Source organism: Macaca fascicularis, chromosome 13 (genome assembly GCF_037993035.2).
Source record: "Macaca fascicularis isolate 582-1 chromosome 13, T2T-MFA8v1.1".
NCBI lineage: Eukaryota > Metazoa > Chordata > Mammalia > Primates > Cercopithecidae > Macaca > Macaca fascicularis.
Genome location: NC_088387.1, coordinates 2,894,219 through 2,917,292, shown reverse-complemented (window position 1 = coordinate 2,917,292; position 23,074 = coordinate 2,894,219). Strand labels below are relative to the sequence as shown.

Genomic DNA, 23,074 nt, shown 5'->3' with positions numbered 1-23,074 from the left:
AGTTACTGGAGAGAACATGGCCTTGCCCACAGCTTGACTCAGCCCAGTGATGCTGATTCTGGACTCTGGCCTCCAGAACAGTGAGACAATAAGTTCCTGTTGCTTTAAGCCACCGAGTTTGTCACAGCAACCACGGGAAGCTAATACAAGGGATTAAAAGGGAAGTGGATACAAAGCCATAAGCACGCTACCTGGCACGTGGTAGGAATTCCAGGATCCCCATTAGTGAAAGACAGTTCCTGACATCCTCCCTGGACCACCAACCCATCCTCAAAAGCTGTGTGAAAAGCTACAACCTTGTGCTGCAATAGTGAGTCCTGTACCCCGCTCACAAAAGCTCCTGCGTGTGTATCGTCTCACTTGATTCTGTCCTAAAAAGGAGTTTCCAAGGTTGTCCAAGGACTCGCAGCTTGTTCCATATAAATATAACTTTGCCACAGGCCTTGTCTTCAACACTCAGTTCAGTTAGTGAAAATATTTCACAGGATGGCCTCTGCTCATACCTCGTGGAGCGGACCCCCCAGATCCGAGGCATCATGAGCTGTGATCAGGGCCATCTAACCTTTGCAGAAACACAGCACAAGTACTTCTCTCAGCCACAGGACTTGCAACCGTCAAAGGAGAAGCTGCTGCTGAGTCTGACGTGGGAACTGAGAACTCTGCCCCTGTCAGGCAGACACGGCAGAAGGAGGAGCTGGGCAGGCAAAAGAAGACACTGCCTAACACTTGACCCTCCAAAGTGCTTTTCAGCTTGACTCATGCAAAGAGGTTTCTCTCTCCCCTAAACCCCCGCTTTTTGTTTCTTCACCCCTGCTCCGTGCACCCCCACTCTCGATTTTCCTCCTTCAGGGGTGAGACTCAAGTGTCGAAACACACCGTGTGCAATAATTCCACTTCCTCCGTCGAGCTCGGCCTCCGCCATGCAGACCCTGGGCCTCAGCTTCCCCTGAGTTCCTGCGAGGATCAGGCCCTGAGAATCTAACGGCTCTCCTGCCCTCCCCTCTGCCCCATTTTGTTTGAGAGTCAGGGCTGTGCTGTCCCAACCTTCCCCAGCCTGTGCAAGATTTGAAGACTGTGCCCTTCACCAAGCCACAGCAACCCTCAGACACAAAGAGCTCAGGGTGGAGCCTCAAAACCTCAAGAGTATGTTAAAGAAAAAGTGAAGAAAAAGAAGAAGCCTATTCACTTCCTAAAAGCGGCCATCTGCAGGCCCTCTGAGCTATCTTCTTTGCACCCATTCTTCTATGAGCTTCTGCCAGCGCCCGGTTCACTGGGTAGAGACCGTGTACCCTGAGCCAACTGACCACTGACCGCTATCAGGCAGGAGACAAGGGCTGTGCACGGAGCGAGCAGAGACCGGAGGAAGAGCTGCCTCCGCATTCCTCGGCCCCTGGCACTACAGCACGTAGCAGACTCTAGGGCTAACAGCTCACACCCACCAGACCTTCACTTGTCCACGGAGGCTCATGGCTCTGATCTGCCCTAAATCCCACACGAGGGCTTGTAAGCAGTCTCGAAAGCACATGCCTGTGAGCCCTCTGCGGGTGGCTACTACTTCCTGCTCTCCTACGGACCCCAGGGCCAGCTCCACAAGTCACTTCCTTTGTGCCTGAAAATGACCTGCTGCATGAGTGAAATGAGAAGGGGCAGGTGTGCTCCCACTCGGTAACTTCGCATCACCCCACCTGTGACGAACGACCATGCCATATCGCAGATTCAGAAACTGAAGACCGCCAACCAACGCGACTCCAGAATGTATGGGCAATGCCCTGCCCAGGCCGTTCCCTTCCCTCTAAGATGCAGAGCACCTTGGCTGGGACAGCTGAAACGCCGGGAGGGCGTGGCAAGAACCAGCCTCAGCGAGACACCATCACAGCTGAAATGTAGACTTCCACACAAGCACTGGATGTTCCTGGGCCTGGCTGTCACTAAGGTCCCTTCAGAACCATCTGCCTTTGCACCTGCAGCTTGAGTTGGCCCCTTGACAGGCCAGGCGGAGGAAAGCCCAACAGAGCCAGTGTACCTGAAACTGGGGCCAAAAGCGGCCTTGACAAGCCTCACTGTACGATGCTACAGGTTAGTTTAAAATGTCTGTGTGGGCCGGGCATGGTGGCTCATGTCTGTAATCCCAGCACTTTGGGAGGTGGAGGCGGGCAGATCATCTGAGGTCAGGAGTTCGAGATCCTTTAGTAGAAACGAGACCGTTTCTACTAAAAATACAAAAATGAGCCGGGCATGATGGCACACGCCTGTAATCCCAGCCACCTGGGAGGCTGAGGCAGGAGAATGGCTTGAACCTGGGAGGTGGAGGTTGCAGTGAGCCGAGATTGCGACAGAATAAGATTCTGTCACCAATAAAAATTTTTAAAAATTAAAAATTAAAAATTAATTAAAAATTAAATGTCTGTGTGTTGGCCGGGCATGGTGGATCACACCCGTAATCTCAGCAGTTTGAAAGGCTGACGCAGGTGGATTGCTTGAGCCCAGGAGTTCAATACCAGCCTAGGCAACATGGCCAAACCCCCTACCTACAAAAAAAAATTAAAAATTAGCCAGCCATGGTGGCGTATACCTGTAGTCCCAGCTACTCAGGAGGCTGCAGTGGGAAGATCACTAGGGCCTGGAAGGCAGAGACTGCAGTGAGCCATGATCCCGCCACTATACTCTAGCCTGGATGACAGAGTCTGTCTCAAAAAAAAAAAAAAAAATTAAAATTAAAATTAAAAAAATAAAAGGTCTGTGTGTTAACTAGAAGGTAATATTTTATTTTATTTTTATCTATTTATTCATTTACTTTGAGACAGAGCCTCCCTCTGTCGCCCAGGCTGGAGTGCTGTGGTGCGATCTGGGCTCACTGCAACCTCTGCCTCCCGGGTTCACGCCATTCTCCTGCCTCAGACTTCTGAGTAGCTGGGACTACAGGCGCCCACCACCTCGTCTGGCTATTTTTTTGCATTTTTAGTAGAGATGGGGTTTCACCGTGTTAGCCAGGATGGTCTCAATCTCCTGACCTCGTGATCCACCCGCCTTGGCCTTCCAAAGTGCTGGGATTACAGCTGCGAGTAACCAACGCCCGGCCACTAGAAGGCAATCTTTTAAAGGCACACGCCTTACAAATACTATCTAACCATTAACTGCCGATTTCCCAAAGAAAACCCTACAGGCCAGGTCATAATTAAAATAACTGGGCAGAAGCTTAAAAACGTCATCTATCCCCACCCTCTTTTTCCAGCTAGAGTGATACGCAATCCAGCCAGAGCCTAGGCCCAGACCTCACAGCAAGGGGGGTGCAACTTCTTTCACTAACGTATTAGTGCCAAGCACAGGCTGGAAAGAGGCTAACAGGCACCCAGAGAGCACTGGTTGAAGAATCTGCAGCACAGCGCGGCAGTAGGCCAGCATGCAGCTGGACAAAGGAACTCCTCGTGGGCCAGTGAAACCGTCAGGAGAAGGGGTGCAGAGCGAGCACGCAGCACGGCACCGGGGTGTGGAAAACTGTCTCATGTCTGCACACGCAGGCCTGCTGGCATATACACAGCATAACTTCAGGAAAACACCCCACAAGCATATGGCATTGGTGTCTTAACAGAGGGGACACGGATGGCTAGAGGGTACGGTAGGAAGCAGGTTTCACCACATATCCTGCTATATTTTACAATTTTTAAGCCATGAAAATGTTTGCCTATTAAGAAACAAAATATAAAATGTTATCAAACGCCTCAAACCAAGTTAAGTACACGGAGGTTTTTGAGAAGTCTCTCCAAGAGACATTAGTGCACAGCTAATAAGGGGATGGAAGATTTCAAGGGGCCCTGCTCTGGGGCAGTCACCCCCGCAGGTGACAGAATCGAAGCCAGGCCCACGACTGTTGCTGGCAGTGACTGCCACGGCCTTGGCGGTGAGCGTCCTTCCTTCTTCTCTGACTTGTCTCCTTCTACCCTGTTTGCCTCCTCTGCCACGTCACTACATCGTGTGGCACAGTGAAGTCTATATTCCATGTCAGAGTCCCAGGATCTTAGAGATGGAGGGTGGGGTGGCAGAACCACGAGCCAACCCCGTCCCTGTAATCGTCTCTCACTACCAGACCACCCCTCGCCAGCTACTGGCTGGCAGGCTTGACTGGGTCTTTTTGCGCTGCACCCACTGCGCAGACACCCCGTGAGGTCACGGGAAGAGCACGGCTACGGAGAAGATGGAGCCTGCTGCAGCTGCCCAGTCAGCTATTTCACACTGTAGGGAGAGCCCCTGGGACAATTAATACCGTTTCTAGAAACCAGTATTTCCGGGTTTCTTTACACCCCAATGCTTCCTCTTCCTCATGGTGTTTCAGCACAGTGCTTCATAGGTGGCTTACAGGGGGTGCAGACGATTCTTCCCCATTGCCGGGTTTCATTTCTGTCATTTCACAGATAACAGCCCACCCCTGACCCCGTGGAGGCCAGGGACACCCTGCCCTGTGGTCCGCACTGTGGACATCCTGCAGCAGGACCCACTGCCACGCGGCACTCGGTGAGCCGTGGCATCCGCAACTGTACAGGCAACAGGGAGCGGAGACAAGGAAGCCAAGTCGCGGCCCACCATCCCCCGAAACTGGTGGTGAGAGCACTGGCACCGTTGTAAGAATTACTGTGATCCAAGCAAGGTCTCCCCAATCCACGAAAATGACTATGGAACTGCTTCTGTCATTTAAAGTAATGATACAAACAAAAAGAATGGAAGAGTCTTAAAGAGTCTGACACCCTCCAGTGTCGGATGAATGAATTCCCAAACTTTACGAAAGGCCTGAAGGGGCTCAAGCCCCTGGGTGATCTGGCCCTGCCTCTCCGGAGCCTCCTTCCTGATGCACTGCCCCAGTCCCTCCTCATTTATCTCTGAAGGCCCCTGGCTTGAGCCACTGCCCTCCCTTGACACATAACTCACCCTTCCCTGAGGCCCTGTGATGCTCCCCAAAACCCATGAGAGGAAGAGGTCACCTTTCCTGGGTGCCCCTACCCTACCAGGCTTCTCTGCACCCTTTAGCACCTATAATACCACACTTGCATATGTGTGTACACGTACATGCGTATGGGGAAAACTTTGACTTTTAAACACACACACACACACACACACACACACACACACACACACACACGATGACCAAACCCGAAGGTGTGGCACCTTCTCACCCAGAGGAGCGGAAGCAGCCCTAGGTTCCAGCCACCTGGACAAAAGGGCTTGTGTGCCAAGGACAAAAAAGGTCACTGCTGAGAACAGGCTTCTGCCTTTGACAAGCACAGGGAGACAAACTGACCATTCCGGTTTCTCCCCGAGAACTTACTGGGGCAGCAGCTGTGCAGTGGCTTCTGGTCTCACCTCCTTCTCCTCAGTGAGACTGAACCTCAACTTGACCTCAGGGAAGCAGGCTGTCTTCCCAAGACAGGCTGAGGCTTCTCTTGCTACTTTTGAGAAGGACAGACTAGCTTTGTTCATTCATTCACTCAACAAACATTGATTATATGCCTATTTTGTGCCAGGCACAGTGGGGCACTCTGGAGATACAAGGAAAACTGAGCTATTGTCCCTGCCCTGAAGGACACTTAAGTCTTATGACAACCCAGATCCATGATGTTCGCAGGGTGTGTCCATAGAGAACTCTGGCAATCATCACACTGTGAATGCCACTGTGGGACACAATGCCCCTGAAGCATGCAGTAAAGTGGAATCTAATACTTGAGCAACTTCTCCAGATCCTCAAGGAATTACTATTAACCAGTTGCACACCAAGGAGGAGAGGGTAAGAGGGCCTCCCACACACGGACGCAGGGGAGTCAGCCCCTCAGCACTCTGCACGCCAGCCCTCCTGGGTGTCCTGGTAGATTTTCTTACTTCTATGTTGTTTTTCCTTTTGGCTACTTAGCAGTGACCCCCTTCCTCCTAACAGCTCCCTGAACTCTACCCTCTCTTAGGCCACTCAACTAGGGTAGGGAGGGGTGGGCGGGAAACAGGTGAGGCCATCAGAGTGCCGATTTTCCCAGGTGCAGGGACCACTGGTTTAGGGGCAAGCCCCTGGCCCAGGTCTACTCAGTGTCACTCCCTCCCCTGGGCCAGTCCAGACCTGAACCATCCATCTTGTCTCACAAGTGAGCGGCGTTCCCGAAGGACAAAGCTCTGCCTGAGTACTACGCAGTCCTGACCTGGTACCACATTCCGTGCCCCACGAATGCTCCAATCACACCGGTGGCAAATGTGGTAAAACTCAGTCAAAATCAAGCACTTCGGGTGCCTTCGGGCGTGTGGTGGCTGCCATCCTGACAGGTGTTAGCAGGGTCACAAGGGGTGTGCTGAAAGCCACCTTTCACAGTCGGTCACGCTTTGAGACCTTCACCTCTGCTGTGCTTCTCTCCCTGCCGTGCTCCACTGAGTGCCTTCCCCCTTAAGGTCCAGAGAGACGCAATGTGGAAATCAGAACCACTTCCCCCTGGCCACGCCTCACTCTGCATGCTCAGAGGTCCCAACACCTTCTGTTTCTCCTGGAAAAAAAAAAAAATGTGTGGCATCCCATTCATTGGGCCAGAGGCTCACCCAGGATACCAGCAGAATGGGAAAGCAAGCCCCGAAAACCACACAGACCAGCACAGCCATGATGGGGCAGGAAGGCATTTCTGTGAAGTTCGGTGGTCAGCTTCCTTAAGTAAAACATTTCACTCTCAAAGAGGAAAAAAAATCTGAGTGTTTTTATGGAGAAAGAACTGGCTAGCAAAACACTCTGGAAGATAATCACTAGGCTCAGGCGTCACAGGCAGCAAAGACTCATCTTAGGTACCAGGAAACGTGTTGTGTTCATTTGTTGCCTGTCCGCAGCCACTCCCAGGGGAGAGAAGGTGAGAAAGGGCTATTTGATGATTTTTTTTTTTTTCCGAGGCAGGGGCAAGCCCCTGTCACCAAGACGTTGTGCAGCGGTACAATCATAGCTCACTGCAACTTTGAACTCCTGGGCTGAAGCCATCCTCCTGCCACAACCTCCTGAGCAGCTGGGACTACAGATACGTGTGCACCACATAATTGTGTGCGCCCAGCTAATTTTTTAATTTTTAGTAAAGATGAAGCTTCACTATGTTGCCCAGGCTCAAGCCTTTTTTAAATGTGAAGTCAGGCAGGGTGTGATGGCTCATGATTGCAATCCAAGCACTTTGGGAGGTTGAGTCAGGAGGATCACTTGAGGCCGGGAGTTCCAGACCAGCCTGGGCCACAGAAAAAGACTTTATTTCTAAAAAAATAAAATAAAATAAAAATTGTTTAATTAGCTGGGCACAGTAGCATGTGCCTGTAGTCCTTGCTAATTGGGAGGCTGAGGTGGGAGAACCACTTGAGCCCCAGATTTTGAGGCTGCAGCGAACTATGGCTGTCTACTGCACTCCAGCCTGGGCAACACAGTGAGACCCTGTCTCTAAAATAAAAACAAAACAAAAATAAGAATTTCTCCCTAATAGAGTCAACATTTATATAATCCTAAAAAAGCTAGCCAATCCTATTTCTAGGCCTGCCTGAGTAGCAAGTTCAAACAGCTTTAATAAACCAAACTCCTGTTTATTGTCTCAAATGTTTAATTTGCAGACGAATCTAGGTTATGAGGTAAAAATAGCACCTGTCTGTATTCATGACAGTAGTCCATTAAGTTAGGTTCACTGTCTACACCACAGGCTGCTAGCTGCCATGAGAAACACTGGTATAGTCCTAATAGTTTACAAAAGAGCCAACCTATCATATGAAACACTGGTCAAACCCTGGGATGCCCAGTTCCCAAAGAATAACACAGCAGTTACTGCCCTGGAATTTAGTCATAGCTCACGGAATCCTGTTGTTTGTTTGTTTGCTTGAGACAGGCTGGTCTCAAACTCCTGGGCTCAAGCAGTCCTCCGGCCCCAGTCTCCCAAGTAGCTGGGACTACAGCCTCACCAGGTGCATGCCACTATGCTCACCCGGCTAGATCTAATCCTACTTGAAATGAGTTATATCCACTACTGCTTAAAATTCTCTTCGCTCCAGAGGGGGCTGAGGCAGGGTGGCCAGTACCCTGAGTGTCTGGGCTGGGACACACCCAGGGACATGGCCCAACAGTCAAATCCCCAGTGAGAAAGGCCAATGTTGTCCCCCAGGAGAAACTGAGTGAGACTAACTTTAAAACCTGAATGTTCCTCACCATGCAAGTTGGTACGAAGTTGTTTCCGGTGACACTGCTGTCACTGAGGTATCCTTCCCTTTGAGCCACACGAAAAACCACCCATACAAAAAGTCCCTCACCACTTCACAACCCATCCACTGGCTTTCTTCTCTCTTTGACAAAAGATATGAATTATCTAGCTTGGTAAAGACACTACACTAATTAAAGAATGATTAAATAATTAAGTTGACTCAAAACACAAAGATCTTCCTCCCTCCAGTGGAGTTACTTAACATACCATACAGTTCAAAGGCATCCTACAATAATAGTCACAAAACACATGTTTTGGGCAATTGATGGTGGAACACTATTTGTAAGACTATTTGCACTATGGAGTAAGACAAGCTCCTATTCTCATGGTCTCTGTGGTGTTTCCAGAAGAAACGGATGAGAACGAAAAACGTGAAAGTGGCTGGGTACAGCGGCTCATGCCCTGTTATCTCAGCAATTTGGGAGGCTGAGGCAGGAGGACTGCCTGAGGCCAGGAGTTTAAGACCAGCCTGGGCAACACAACAAGATCCAGTCTCCAGAAAAAATTAAAATTAAAAATTAGCCAAGTGTGGTGGCACACGCATGTAGTCATTGCTACTTGGGAGGTTGAGGCAGGAGGATGCTTGAGCCCAGGAGTTCAAGGCTGCAGTGAGCTATGATCACACCACTGCACTCCAACCTGGGCAACACAGCAAGACTCTGTCTCTAAAAATAAATAAATAAATAATGTAAAAGCTTTTAGCAATGGCAACCTCCCTGTAACATGTTCAGAGCTTCTTCTACAACTTATACAGTTGTATCCATTTGACATTTGAAGCCCTTTTTTTCTTTTTAATCACTTTCTGCTTTAACTGGTAATTTCAAGTCCATGTATCCTTTTTGAAACAAGTCAGGAATGGCTAAGAGGAAAGAAAGTTGCCAGAAAGACAGTTCAGATCTGAAACAGAAGATAAGTGTGCATACAGCATGCTAGAGTCAAGTGGTCTCCATCAGTCAAGGGGAAAACGACAAGGGCTGGTCTTACAAAAATGCTGTAGTTGCACTGGGGGACTGTCTGCAAAGGGCCTCAGAAGCAGTGATGGAGAGAGGCTGGAAAAACCAAGGAAAGGCACGGGACGCTCTAGCTGGACCAGGAAGAATGTGGCCTGCGTGACACACAGGCAGCTTCCCTCTCCACTGACATATCCTTGGTATTCCAGGGTCTCTGACACTATGTAGTTTCTTCTTCTCTAGAAAGCTACTGCTGAATCACTGCAGAGGGGAGAGAAAGTGAAAGAATAAAAAGGCAGTATTTCCAAGGAAACAGACTAAAGAACAACTTCCCTAAATAGACACTTGTATGCGTGTGTGTCTTAGTCCAATGCCAACTAAATCAAGAACACACCACACTTCACCCATGTAGCCCCTGGGCACTACCACCACTCCATTCCACCGTCAGGGAGGATGCCACGGGGGAGGAACAAAGGAAATCACCTTCGCTAGATGAACAAGAAAAGAGGAAGGTGAGATTCAGGCATGACTTCACCAAGTCACTGGCAAGTTGGAGACAAACTACACATGAGACTGCTAGCCCTTCCCGTCTACCTGAGGTGGGCACAGTCTACCAGCAAGGTGCCGTCCCTAAGGCCAATCCATTTATTCACTCCCCTCTTCCAAACCATAAGGGTAACAATATTTGGAAGATTCTGGGGTATCTCTTTTTTTTTTCTTTTTTTATAGAGACAGGGCCTCACTCTGTTACCCAGGCTGGAGTGCACTGGTGCGATCGTAGCTCGCTGCAGCCTCAACCTCCTGAATTCAAGTGATCCTCCCGCCTCAGCTTCCCAAGAAGCTGGGAATATAGGTGTGCACTACTACACCTGGCTAATTTTTTAATTTTTAGTAGAGACGGGGTCTTGCTTTGTTGCTCAGGCTGGTCTGAATTCCTGGGCTCAAGCGATCCTCCTACCTTGGCCTCCCAAAGTGCTGAGATCACTGGCCTGAGACACCTTACCCAGCCTATCTTGACATTTCTTGGCACGTAGCCCTATTTTAAAATATTGGGCTCTGTCAAACTTACCATTTTATTGCCATTTGATTATCACCCAATTATGTAATGTGATCATTTCATTTAACATTTGCATATACTGAGAACAAAGAATGAATAAGAAATGTGAAAATACTCAACATTTCAGCTCGTACAATCATTAGTCCTTCCATTCCTTATAAAACCAGTGTCAGTAGAAGGCTCAGTTGGGTCAGTGACCAGCTGACTGAGAGTTTAGGGAGTGCCAGCCCTCCACTTCCTCCTCCCACCCCCCCACCCCAACACCCTTCTCCTCTGAACTTCGCTGGACATCCCTGCCTCTCAGCACCTCCTTCTTCTGTGACATTTCCCCTGGACGGTGCCCTGAGCAGGAGTCAACAACAGGGTATACTCCAGCCCTTTGAGCACACGTGAAAAATAACAGTGCTGTGGGGGAAAACAGAGTTACCAAGACTGTGAGGTGGAGCGGGGGTGGAAACATTCGTGTCTGGACTGATCCAGTGCACTGCGGTTCACAGCCCTCTCCCATGTATATTATCATTCCCCGCCACCCTCCTGTGAGACCAGCACCCTCCCCACTTTACAGATGAGAAAGCTGACTTGGATTCACATCCAGCACTTTCTACCTACAATCCAACTTGCCCCTTCCCCAAAACAACAAGTACAAACATGCCAAAGCCATCACTACACAAGCTTTGTGATACAAACCAGACTAGAGCCTGCATTAAATAATGGGGATCATGGCTGACCCGAAGCCAGTCTTGGGAACTGTCCTGACAGTGTCAAGGCACAAAGGATTCCAGCGGGGAGTCACAAGCAGCAATGCCTTCACTGGGGCCACCCCAAACAAGGAGACTCTCTCTTATGAAGGAATATGCGGATCCACCTGATAGGTAAAGGACCCATCTGGCAACCAGAGTTAATTTTTTTTTTTTTTTTTTTTTGAGAGGGAGTTTTGCCCTGTCACCCAGCCTAGAGGGAAGTGGTGTGATCTCAGCTCACTGCAACCTCCACCTCCTGGGTTCAGGTGATTCTCCTGCCTCAGCCTCCCGAGTAGCTGGGACTACAGGTATGCACCACCATACCCAGCTAATTTTTGTATTTTTAGTAGAGACGGGTTTTCACTATGTTGGCCAGGCTGGTCTTGAACTCCTGACCTCAGGTGATCAACACACTCCCTGCCACCATCTCCGCTGTCTTTCAGGGTGGCCGTGCAGAGGCCTCCTCATCAGGAGGATCTGGCCCAGATGGCTTAATGCCATGGACAATACGCCACAGCAGGAGCAGGCCCAGGGCTTTGTACCTGCTCCTCATGCCCCCAGCTCCACTCCCACTGGCCCACACCACTGAAAGTCTCCTCTGCTTTTAGGTCAGTGGTTCTCGATCTATGGCGAGTCACAGACCACCAGGTTCTGACAAAAGCCACAGGCCCAGGAAAAGACCCCAAGTGTACACATATCCAGCATAGGCCCCGCCTTCCTACAGGTTGGGACCCACTGCACTCAGCCCTAGGGTTTGACACATCTTTACCAAAACCCACTGTAAGAAACAGTCACGCCATCACAATACCCCAAATACACTGCATGTGAATAACTAGATATTTCACCAAAAAAGGGTTATGCTTCCCATAGGAAATGTACTTGGATATCTGATATTTCAAAAAAGCTTTTTAATGCTAGTTACAGCCTCAAATTGATTTCATGAACCATTGCATTTTGAAACGTGCTGTGTGGACCCTTCTCTAGCCTGTTTCCTCCTCAGGTGCCCTTCCTTCCTCAATAATTAGTGCAAATGTGGTTAGAGCTCAGCGCAAGACTACCCTTAAACGTTATTTTTATGTATTAAGATGAATCTTTAAAGCTGAAAGTCCAGAAATATCTCAACTCTTTAGTTTCAGGAAAAATTCAGAAAAGTGGGTCATTGTGATCTCACAAATTACACCATGGAGGTGGCTATTTATTTCACCCAAACATTAAGTTGGAGTTGTACTTGCAAAACCGGGGACAGAACACAGGCAAAAACCACCACTGAAAGTAATCACTTGGGCTGTCTCCAGGCCAATTCCCTAAATATTTCTCAGGCACCTACTAACTGCACTGCTCTTTTTTTCTAGCCGAGCAAGGAGCAGCAGCGTAGGCAGCCCCTACACAAATGAACACGCTTCAGGAACGGCTTCAGAAGATGAGTCATAATAGCCCATGGGGACTCTCAGCACCAGCCCAGTGGACACCATCCCTGCTAGGCCAGAGACGGACCTGGAGCTGGGGTGTTACTGAGGTTGCTTCCTTTAGCACCGAGTCATACAGGGAGAGTACAGGCCACACTTGGAGGAACTGAAGAAGCTTCACGCAAGGGGGCTGAGAAACTTATATGGGTGGACAAGCCGGCGAATGGGGGGGCAGGGGAAGGACTCAGGAGAGCAAAGTGGCCCTCAGGGCCTTAAACACTGGCTAGTTCACACGGTGGGCCGGCCACCCACCATCCACTCTTCCTTCTTGCTATTCTAGGACCTGACCTCCTCCCCAGTCCTCAGGAAGTCAGCTCTGTCTCCAACTGGGGAGTGGGGAAAGTCTTGATTAAACTAAAAGAGCTGCTCTCCAATGTGACCTTGCATCAGAATCACCTGGAAGTCTTCTCAAAGCACAGCTTTCTGGGCCCCATCCCAGAGTTTCCGATTCAGTGGGTGGGATGGGATCCATGAATCTCCAGTTCTAACAAGTTCTCAGGTGATGCTGCCGCTACTGGTCTGAGGACTGCACCTGGAGGACCACCAGCCTAAGCCAATCAGCACACAGCACTCTCAACAGCCTCAAGTTGCTGGTCCAGGGAAGGCCCCGTGACCCTTTGCTCTCACAGGCCAGAGGGAAGGACTGGTAGACGCTGGCTGGGGAATCAGCTGGTTGGTCTCGTTCCCTGCTCCTGCTGGACAGGAACAAGGAAGTATGCAGTCCCACTGCCCCTAATGACCATCTCAGAATCACGAGGAGACTGACCCGCTAGGATGAAACCGGCAGTGATGGCTGCACAGAGGAGCAGAATCAAGGTCCTTGATGAAACTGTGACGTGCTGATGGAGACTCCAGTTCTCTGAGATAATAAATGTCACTGCTGGCAGCCAAAAGTATCCCAACTGACACACCCCATAATCCAGGGAAAAGCTTGAACTGGGCATCCCTGTTTCCTCGTAGGACCCTGTTCCCCCAGAAACAACCATCTGCCTAAACACTTCCTTCACATTTCCAGAGTTCACACACTCAGGTCATCCTTCTTGAAAATTCAAATTAATTGGTTTGAGAATACACCATTTAGAAATGCAAGCAACACGAGAGAGGGAAAGAGGGGTGTTCAATATACTAGGGTGAATTAATAACAGACAGCTTTCATAATAGCAGCTGAGGCCACCTGCGTGAGGGCTATGGGAGGCGCAGGAAAGGGGTAGGGGGAGACATCAGAATACCACCTGGTGAGGTGCAACAAGAGGGGCGCTGCAGCAACCGGAGGTCAGAACTACCAGGTGTCTCAGGGAAGGGCTCTAGGAGGATCCCAGGACCGGAGCTGGGAGCAGGTAAACACTTTCCTCTTCCAGTGGTCCCCACCCTTCCTCCTGGACATCAGAGGACATCCCTGTCTTCCTGCCCCTATTCCAGAAAATGGACCTGACCAGAGCATGATCCCCGCCACCGCCCCCACCGTATACATCTGCTTACTGTGCCTAAGTCCTTCACCAGGTGAGCCTCACTGAACAAGTTCCATATTAAAAACCAGCAGTCTTACACATACTCCAGGTTAGGGCTGTGGGCAAACACCAGAGGCCAGCTGGGCTGGCTGGCAGGCATGGGCCTGCGAGCCTCACAAGGCACGACAAAGGGACGTGCAAAGACCAGAAAGAGGAGACATGCACACCGCACCCAGGACCCTGGCTTTCCAATACCAGACAGGCTATGATGCAAGGGACAGCTAAGTCTGGATGCAGTGGCTCACACCTGTAATCCCAGCACTTTGGAAGGCTGAAGCAGGTGGATCACCTGAGGTGAGGAGCTCGAGACCAGCCTGGCCAACATGGTGAAACCCTGTCTCTACTAAAAATACAAAATTAGTCAGGTGTGGTGGTGTATGCCTGTAACCTCAGCTACTCGGGAGGGTGAGGCAGGAGGATTGCTTGAACCCACGGGGCGGAAGTTGCAATGAGCCAAGATGGTGCCACTGCACTCTAGCCTGGGCAACAGAGTGAGACTCTATCTCAAAAAAAGAGAGATAACTAAGAGCTTAAATCCACAGAGGAAAGGCTGATCTAATTCCAAGCTCCGCCAACCACCCACACTCTGTATATGAACCCATTGTACCACTTCCGTTCTGCACACTTCTGAGGCACCAGGATTAACTGTTAATTCATTTAATCCCCCAACAGGCCTCTGGGACTGCTACTACCATCAGCCCAGTTTTGTGGACGAGATAACTGAGGCACAGAAAGATTAAGCCCCTTGCCCAAAGTCACACAGCTAGCTGGATGCTCACAGAAAGTGCAGCGCCAGAGTCCACAATAGTTCTAGGGATAAAATAAAGGGTTTTGAAAGACATGCATGTGTGTATGCTCAGCAAAAAGGACTGTGTAAAAGAAAGTCCTGATTTATAAACCAAAATACTGAAAATAGAAAATTGTTGATACCGGCAAGTCCAGGTAATCAATTTTTATCCCTACATTGAAAAGCATTTATTTTTTAATCCTGTGAAGGAAGTTAGGTGATATAACTGGGTTTTAGTCCCAGTTGAGCCTCTTTTAACTACCCTCAGGAGGGTGTCCTAACCACTCCTCAACACCACAGCTCACCTTCGGACAGAACCTCCCACAGGATGTCCAGGGAGGCCTGGCATGCAGGGGGTACTCAGAAAAGCTGGGGTTCCTTGGCATTTAGGACTTAAAAAAAAAAAAAAAAAAGCATCACACTTTAAAAAGCATTCTAAAGCTGCCAAGAATAAAATTCAAAGTTACAGTAACTTCCACAATCTAGTAAGATAAGGAAAAACAGCCCGATAAGAAAAAATGAACAAAGGATATTAAAAGGTAATTCATTAGAAGTTAAAATATACATTAACAAGAAAAGGTATCCGATATTTTTGGGAATTTGGGAAATGTAATTAAAACAATAATGTCTTCCTTGCCCATTAGATTGGCAAAATTGACAAGACTTATTCTCTTAAATGGTGGCCGAATTAAAGGGAAATACAGTTTCACAGCCTAATGGAAGGAGTACCAAGCCACAGAAAATTGTGTGTAATGTGACTACATTTATGTTTACAATGAGAGCATCCATCCCCTGAGAAGGTCTAGAATCGGTGACACCTCAGTAGCAACGGGCAGGCTTAGTGCCTATATCTCGGGGGTTTTTTGTTGTTGTTTATTTTAATTTTTTTTTTTTTTTTTTTTTTTGAGACGGAGTCTCGCTCTGTCTCCCAGGCTGGAGTGCGGTGGCGCGATCTTGGCTCACTGCAAGCTCCGCCACCCCAGTTCATGCCATTCTCCTGCCTCAGCCTCCTGAGTAGCTGGGACTACAGGCACCCCCCACTCCCGGCTAAGTTTTTGTATTTTTAGTAGAGACGGGGTTTTACCATGTTAACCAGGATGGTCTCGATCTCCTGATCTCGTGATCCGCCCGCCTCGGCCTCCAAAAATGCTGGGATTACAAGCGTGAGCCACCGCGCCCGGCCATCTCGGTTTTTAATACCGTTCTCCACTAAAGGAAACCAGGACTCTTTGGAGAAACGGCTGATTCCAGGGCTGGGACAAGGAAAGTAGAGGCTGAGTCTTGAAGATTTTGTGCCAGGAAGAAAAGTCCTCAAACAATGATGAGCATTTGTCAAAAGGACACAAAAGCCAGATTGAAGGGACTCCCACTGGCCAAATCTAGGATAATGTGAGCAATAAAATACATGATTGGAGCAATGGACTATAATCTATTGAATAAAGCAAGAATTCATGAGTCCAGCGATACAAATCAAAAAATAAATAATAGAGAAAGGAAGGTTCTTCCTTTCAGTACAATTCCAACTAATAAATATAGAAGGAACTATGAAACTAGAAAATCATCATCTGCCAACTATGTTAATAATTGACTCAGGTAAGAAACATCAATGGATTCTGAAACTAGTCAGTAACTGTATGAGAAGTAACAGTATATTTACCTAGTGTTAAATTCTCTTCCTTTGAGACACAGATTAACTACAAAGGGAAAAATGGTAACTTTTTTATGAGATAGATACCACCTTAATTCAAGTGATCAAAGTTAACAGGGCCAGAGAAGGGGAAAATCACAGCATATGCCTCCTGCTGGGGCACACTAAGAAGGCTGCAGCATCAGTCGGGCACAGTGGCTCATATCTGTAAACTCGGCACTGTGGTAGGCCAACGCAGGAGGATGGCGAGACTAGGAGTCTGAGACCAGCCTGAGCAACACAGTGTGAGATCCTGTCCCTGTAAAATATTTAAAAATTGGCCAGGTGCAATGGCACACACCTATAGTCCCAGCTACTCAGGAGGTTGAGGCAGAAGGATCACTGAGTGGAGGGGGTCCAAGCTGTAGTGAGCTACGATGGCACCACTGCACTCCAGCCTGGGCAACCAAGGGAGATCTTTTCTCTTTAAGAAAAAAAAAGAGAGAGAGAGAGAGAAGAGAAGACTGCGACTGCTGCAACCCTGTGCTACTCCCACCAGAAGTGCAAAACCTGAATCTAATCATGAAACCACAGGAAACCCAATTGAGGGCATTATCTTAAAAAGTCAGTAGTCTTCAAATATGTCTATGCTGTGAAATACAAAAGAAAGACTTGATAACTGTTTCAGATTAAAGGACACTATAGAGACAGAAAAACCTAATGCAAAACAGATGATCTAGGATTTTCTTTTGCTATAAAGGGCATTATAGAAGCAATTGACAAAATCTAAATACGACCTCTACACTAAATAGTGTTGTATCAACCTTAATTTCCTGATTTTTTTTTCTTTTTTTGAGACAGAGTCTCACTCTGTTGCCCAGGTTAGAGTGCAGTGGCATGATCTCGGCTCACTGCAACCTCCACCTCCTGAGTTCATGCCTTAGCCTCCCAAGTAGCTGGGACTGTCACTATACCCCGCTAATTTTTGTATTTTTAGTAGAGACAGGATTTTGTCATGTTGGCCAGGCTGTTCTCACAATCCTGACCTCAAGTGATCCTCCTGCCTCAGCCTCCCAAATTGCTGGGATTACAGGCATGAGCCACTGCGCCCAGCCATGATTTTTTTTTTTGGAGATGGAGTCTCACTCTGTTGCCCACGCTGGAGTGCAGTGGTGCAATCTCTGCTCACTACAAGCTCCGCCTCCTGGTTCACACCATTCTCCTGCCTCAGCCTCCCAAGTAGCTGGGACTACAGGCGCCTGCCACCACGCCCAGCTAATTTTTTGTATTTTTAGTAGAGACGGGGTTTCACTATGTTAGCCAGGATGGTCTCGATCTCCTGACTTTGTGATCTGCCTGCCTCAGCCTCCCAAAGTGCTGGGATTACCGTTGTTATGAATATCCTTGTTTTTTGGGACATACACAGTGAAGCATTTAGAGGTAAAAGGGCCTCAAGCCTGCAACTTACTATTAAGTAGTTCAGAAAAAAGTAGTAATACATAGGAATACAAGAGAATGATAAAGCAGTGTAACAGAATGTCCACATTTGGAGAATCTGAGAAACCTTTGGCTTATTCTTGCAACTTTTCTGTAAGTCTAAAACTATATCAAAATACTAAAAAAAAAAAAAAATTAGAGAACATGTGCATATGAATAGAAATATAGGTAAATTCCCTGGGATTAGCTTCCTGATGGCATTTTCCTTAAAACAGAGAGAGAAAATGAAGCAAGCATGCATGGGCATTAATATTGGTCTCCTGGAAATATGTTTTCCTCACAGAGCTTCTGTTTTAGGACACTGAAAAAAAAAAAAAAAAAAAAAAAAAAGCCATTTCGAAGGCTCTCTCAAGACCAGCTCATTAATCAAGTTCTACAGAAGCGCCAACATAATCAAGCCTTTTTCACTGCAGATTTGTGCTATTTTCTTCTCAGTGAAAGTCAAAGCCTCCTGACACCATGAGCGGTTGATGATGTTGCGGCAACCTTTCTGGATTACTAAGCTAAAAAGGAGCTTTTCATTTAAAAACGAAAACAGGATGAAACAGTCTTGCTGGGAAGCCTCCCCCTCCACTCTGCCTCACTGAACTCTTGAGATGTTAAGCCCTGGGCTGGGGATCAGTGGGTCTGTTGGTCCCACACCGCCTTCAGGTCCATTCCTGTGTGCATTTGAAGAGATGCTGGCTGAGAACGCTCCCTCTTAGGCAGGCAGCTAGTTAAAGGGACTTGCAGGGCTGATAGTTCTCTGTCACACACATCCCATTTTTCTAGTGCTCTACAGTTTACAAAAAGCTCTCATGTGTATTATTTCATCCTTTCCTTAAAGTGATTTAAAAAAAAAAAAAAAAAAGCTAATATTCGGTTCAACAGCAATAGTACAAAATATCCAGTTTTCAAAACAGGGACGCACTGTAACATCTGCCCTTGGTTCTGAATCTAGTTAGGAAACAAGACTTACGTAAGCAGATAAACACCCTGAGACAGAAAACTCTAAATGCAAAAAGTTGCTACATGATGAGTAAGGTGGCCAGGTAAGTGGACTAATTCTATAAGGAGCTCAGTAGAAATACAATGTTTCTTTCTCTTTGAATTTGTCCACATCCACTTCTTTAAGCCTTATCTTCAAGCCAGACTCTACCAAGTAGCTCTGGCTTCACAGGCGTGTTTACAAGACATCACAGGGAATGAGGCACTGGGAGGCCCGTTCACATGCAACGCCACCCCTGGGACAGACAGCATCAAGGTCTCCTGGCACCACTCCTCCAACAGACCAACCACACTGTGCTTCTCACATGGGCCCCATCATTCTTTCTTCAAAGACAACAGTAAATTAGCAGTTGACACTTCAGCAAAGAACCCCCGAAACAAATGCCCTAGCCCAGATCCAAAAACAAAATTTTCGTTAAAGAAAGCGTGTTTTCAACCAAAGAAAAATTAGCAATTCTACGTGCACCGGCCAACGCCAACAGCAGCTAGATTCCAAAACAAACAGCAAAAAAAGCTCTGCTCTCACCTTTTAGAGACAAGAACCAGAGTCAGCAAGCGGCAGAACCATGATTCACACCGTAGTCAACCCACTCTGTCCTCAACCCCACTGGCTTCCCCACGGTCCACACAACCCACTGTGAACGGATGAACCAGGCAGAATTTCTTTGCAACACCCAAATCGCCACCCCACCCCCATTCCCTTGGTTTAAATGTCCTGAGGGGCAGGTGACAAATCAAATTCCACTCTTAGGCAGCTTCCCGGCAGAAGACACATTCCGTGGCAAAGCCAAAGAGAAGATGGGCTCTACCAGCTATAGGTCTTTCACCCAGAGGAACATTTTCATGGTCTGTCATTATGGATGAACTCGGGGCAGGAAGGCCCCATCATTATGTAATGTCAGAGGGCAGGCAACAGGGGGAGGGAAGCGAGACCATCAACACGCCCTTCCTTCGCCCACAAAGACACAAATTTACCTCTGACATTTTGAATGTCTGTCTTCTGGGGCCTACCCATTCCTGGCTGGCTTTTCAAGAGACTGCCACAGATCCCTGCACATTTCTCAGGCCTCAATTAATTGACTAGCAAAGCCAGGGAGAAATAAAATAACAGAAAGCAAAGATGCCAGAAATGTTGTCGGGGTCTAAGGGCGGGCAGAAAAGGGAGGAGTTTCGAGGATAGAGACCAGATTTCCTACACGGAGATGCATGTTTACTTTCACCCGGTGATGTTTTCACCCAAAACACGGCAAGGCCTTCAGCGTCAGGAGCCCGGAGACCCAGCCCTGGAGCCGCACCGGGCAGGCGCCGCGTCTGCATCCCGCGGCCCCGCGCCCGCTCGGCACCCGGCACCCGGCCCCCTGCCGGGGCGGCCGCATCTTCACGGGGCTCGGGGTCGGCCGGGCTCGGATTGTTCTCAAAAGACGCCACCGCAGGTGGACCGCTGGCACCGCTAGGCAGTGCAATTTCCATGAAAACCGCGGGCGCCGTCTCCGTCCGGCCCAGCAGGGACCCGGACGCGCCCCCGCGCCCGCTGTCAGTCCCCGGCCCCGGCCCCCGCGGCGGCCGCGTCGCCTCCCGCCCGGCCCGATCCACCTACCTGGCGTTCCCCGGCCCCCGGCGCCAGCCGCCCCGCTGTCCCGCCGGGTCGCGCGCCGGAGCCCCGCAGCAGCAGCGCCGCCGCCTGGTTGTGAAGTCGCGGGCGGCGGGCCCGGCCTCAGGTGCTGGTCCTCCCGCCCCGGCCCGCGGAGCCCGACCCGGAGGCGCACCAGCCGCGAACCCTCCACGCTCGCCGCAGCCCCAGCCGCCGCCGCTCTAGTCGCCGGGCGCAGCCCCGCCCTGACCCCGCCCCCTCGCCGCGCATGCGCGCTGAGGCCGGCCCGCGCCCTCGACCCCCGCCCCGCGACATGTCCGAGCTGGGGCCGCCCCCTGAGGCCGCAGGGCCGGTGGCCGAGCTGCCCGCGCCAATTCCTACTGCTGGGTTCCCACATGATCCCACCCTAGCCTGTGACTGCTTCACCTGCAAGGAGTTCTTGAACTTCTGGACTTGACTGAACGGTGGCACCTTCACTGAGGCTTCTGAGGCCCTGACGGATCCCCCAGGGAAGGTTTCCTGGAGGAGCCGCGACCCGGGGGTGCGCTCCCAACCTTTTGGGACAAGAGCACTTCCCGAAGTGCAGACGTGCTCGCTTCCCAGGAGATGTTCAGGAAACTGAACATTCCAACCAGAGACAAGCAAAAAAACTAAAATCTTAATTCTTTGAAAATACAGACTTGCAGAAAGAAGAAAATTGCTAACTTCTAAGTGTATGTCCTTCCAGACCTGTTGCGGCCTGTGTGCGTTAAGTGTGCACTCACAGACTTGCAGCAGCATCAGTCCTTACGCTTGGCCCCAAGTTTCTATTTTGCCATAGACAAAAAGAGGAATCAGAAGTTTTGGGAAAAAAATTTCACTTTGACTTTAAAACAACATTTCTCCTTGAGCAAGGGCAAATATTGGACTAAACGTATCCTTATCTTTGAGTCTTCACATTTTATCCGAAAAAAAATTATTCAAACTATTTTAATTCAATAAACCAGAATACTTCTCAGGCACAGCATTTATACATATGATTTACTTCAAAAAAAAAGAGATTTAGGAATGGAAAGAATTCTCCGAACTCATTTAGAATTACTTCTGATCCTCCTCAAGTCACCAAAATACACACAATAGTCTGGAATAAAAATAAATTAAAAACTAGTTTTTTGGGGAGCCTGAGGCAGTAACATCGATTGAGCAGAAGAGTTTGAGGCCTGGGAGACAGAGCAACACCCTGTATCTCAAAAAAAAAAAGAAAAAAAAAAGAAAGAAAGAGCCCTAGTTTTAAATTTTTATTTCTTTTCTGACTTTTTATTTTATTTCTCTTCTGAAAAGTAACTTAGTAATAAAACAGTTCCCTCTTATTATTTCTCCAACTAAATGGAAAGAAATATTGACAGAACCTTGACTCCACAGTACAGTTAAATCCAAGAAAATCACATTTGTAGAAATGCAAAAATATTTTTGTATTTTTTTTTAAATTACTGTAACCAATTAGTTTGCTTGGAACAGCCCCTGTTTACATCTTTTTACCAGCCAAATTATTCATAGGGCCTTCTTTCACTCTGAAAAGTATTCCTGTTCAAACAATAAATTTTATGGCCATGCTATTTATTTATTTTTATTTGTTTATTTATTTTTCGAGACGGAGTTTCACTCTTTTTGTCCAGGTTAGAGTACAATGGCATCATCTCGGCTCACCGCAACCTCCACCTCCCGGGTTCAAGCGATTCTCCTGCCTCAGCCTCCCGAGTAGCTGGGATTACAGGCGTGTGTCACCACCCCGGCTAATTTTGTATTTTTAGTAGAGACGGGGTTTCTCCATGTTGGTCAGGCTGGTCTTGAACTCCCGACCTCAGGTGATCCACCGGCCTTGGCCTCCCAAAGTGCTGGGATTACAGGTGTGAGCCACTGCGCCTGGCAGTCATGGCCATGCTATTTATAATCAAGCTAAGAAAGTTGTTAAACACTAACTTTTAAAAAAGAAAAAAATTTATAAAGATTTGAAAATAGATATCAGTCTAATTTTGGTATTCATTCATTTAGTACAGTAACACTGAATGAGGATCAGCTTCCAATAATAACATTTGTCACTTGACTGCTATGTAATTCTGGATAATTTTCAAAGATCAATCATGTTTTCAGTGTGGCAAAGAATGAGACCCTAATTCCACTGTAGAATGAAAATTATCAAGAGAAAAGGGAGCCACGTGTTAGTTAATACTGTAAAAGGAAAATAAAATCTCGGGACCCCCAAACTCACTGCTCCAAAGGGAAAAGCTAAGCTTGGGAACTGAATCATGTAAAAAAACTGCCTTCCTTTTGTTCCTAAAGAGACAGCTGCAAGACAGAAGGCCACATATCTCCCCAGATGGCCTCCCTCACCCTGACAATGTAAATTAACAGCTTATCTTCACAGGAATGAGACAAAGACATAGAGGAGGAATCATGCATCCACCCACCCCAAGACAAATGCATATTTGACCTCTTCCTCTACTCTCGGTTTACTTATCTTATGTAAAATGCATAATTCACTGTTCCTCTTTCCCCTCCTGCCCACTCTTTCCTCTTTAAATACTGAAGTCCCCAAAACCCTCTTGGGAAAAAGCATAGGCCACAAATCCTACTTTTGTTTGTGCCTCTTTTTC

At 48.3% G+C, this 23,074-nt stretch overlaps 1 protein-coding gene across 44 annotated transcripts in view; it reads right to left on the bottom strand.

Annotated features, from left to right (window-relative positions):
- INPP4A (inositol polyphosphate-4-phosphatase type I A) overlaps positions 1-20,668 on the bottom strand; it is a 165,024-nt gene extending 144,356 nt beyond the window's left edge. For 37 of the 44 annotated variants that reach the window (XR_012421910.1, XR_012421908.1, XR_012421907.1 and 34 more), the window contains exon 1: positions 20,448-20,668. The gene's annotated coding sequence lies outside the window, so the exon portion shown is untranslated. Of the gene's footprint in view, positions 1-296; positions 1,077-19,376; positions 19,490-20,447 lie in introns of those variants that run through there. The other 7 variants (XM_045368775.2, XM_045368779.2, XM_045368780.2 and 4 more) reach the window with 4 other exon arrangements.
- Between the last annotated feature and the right edge of the window lie 2,406 nt (positions 20,669-23,074).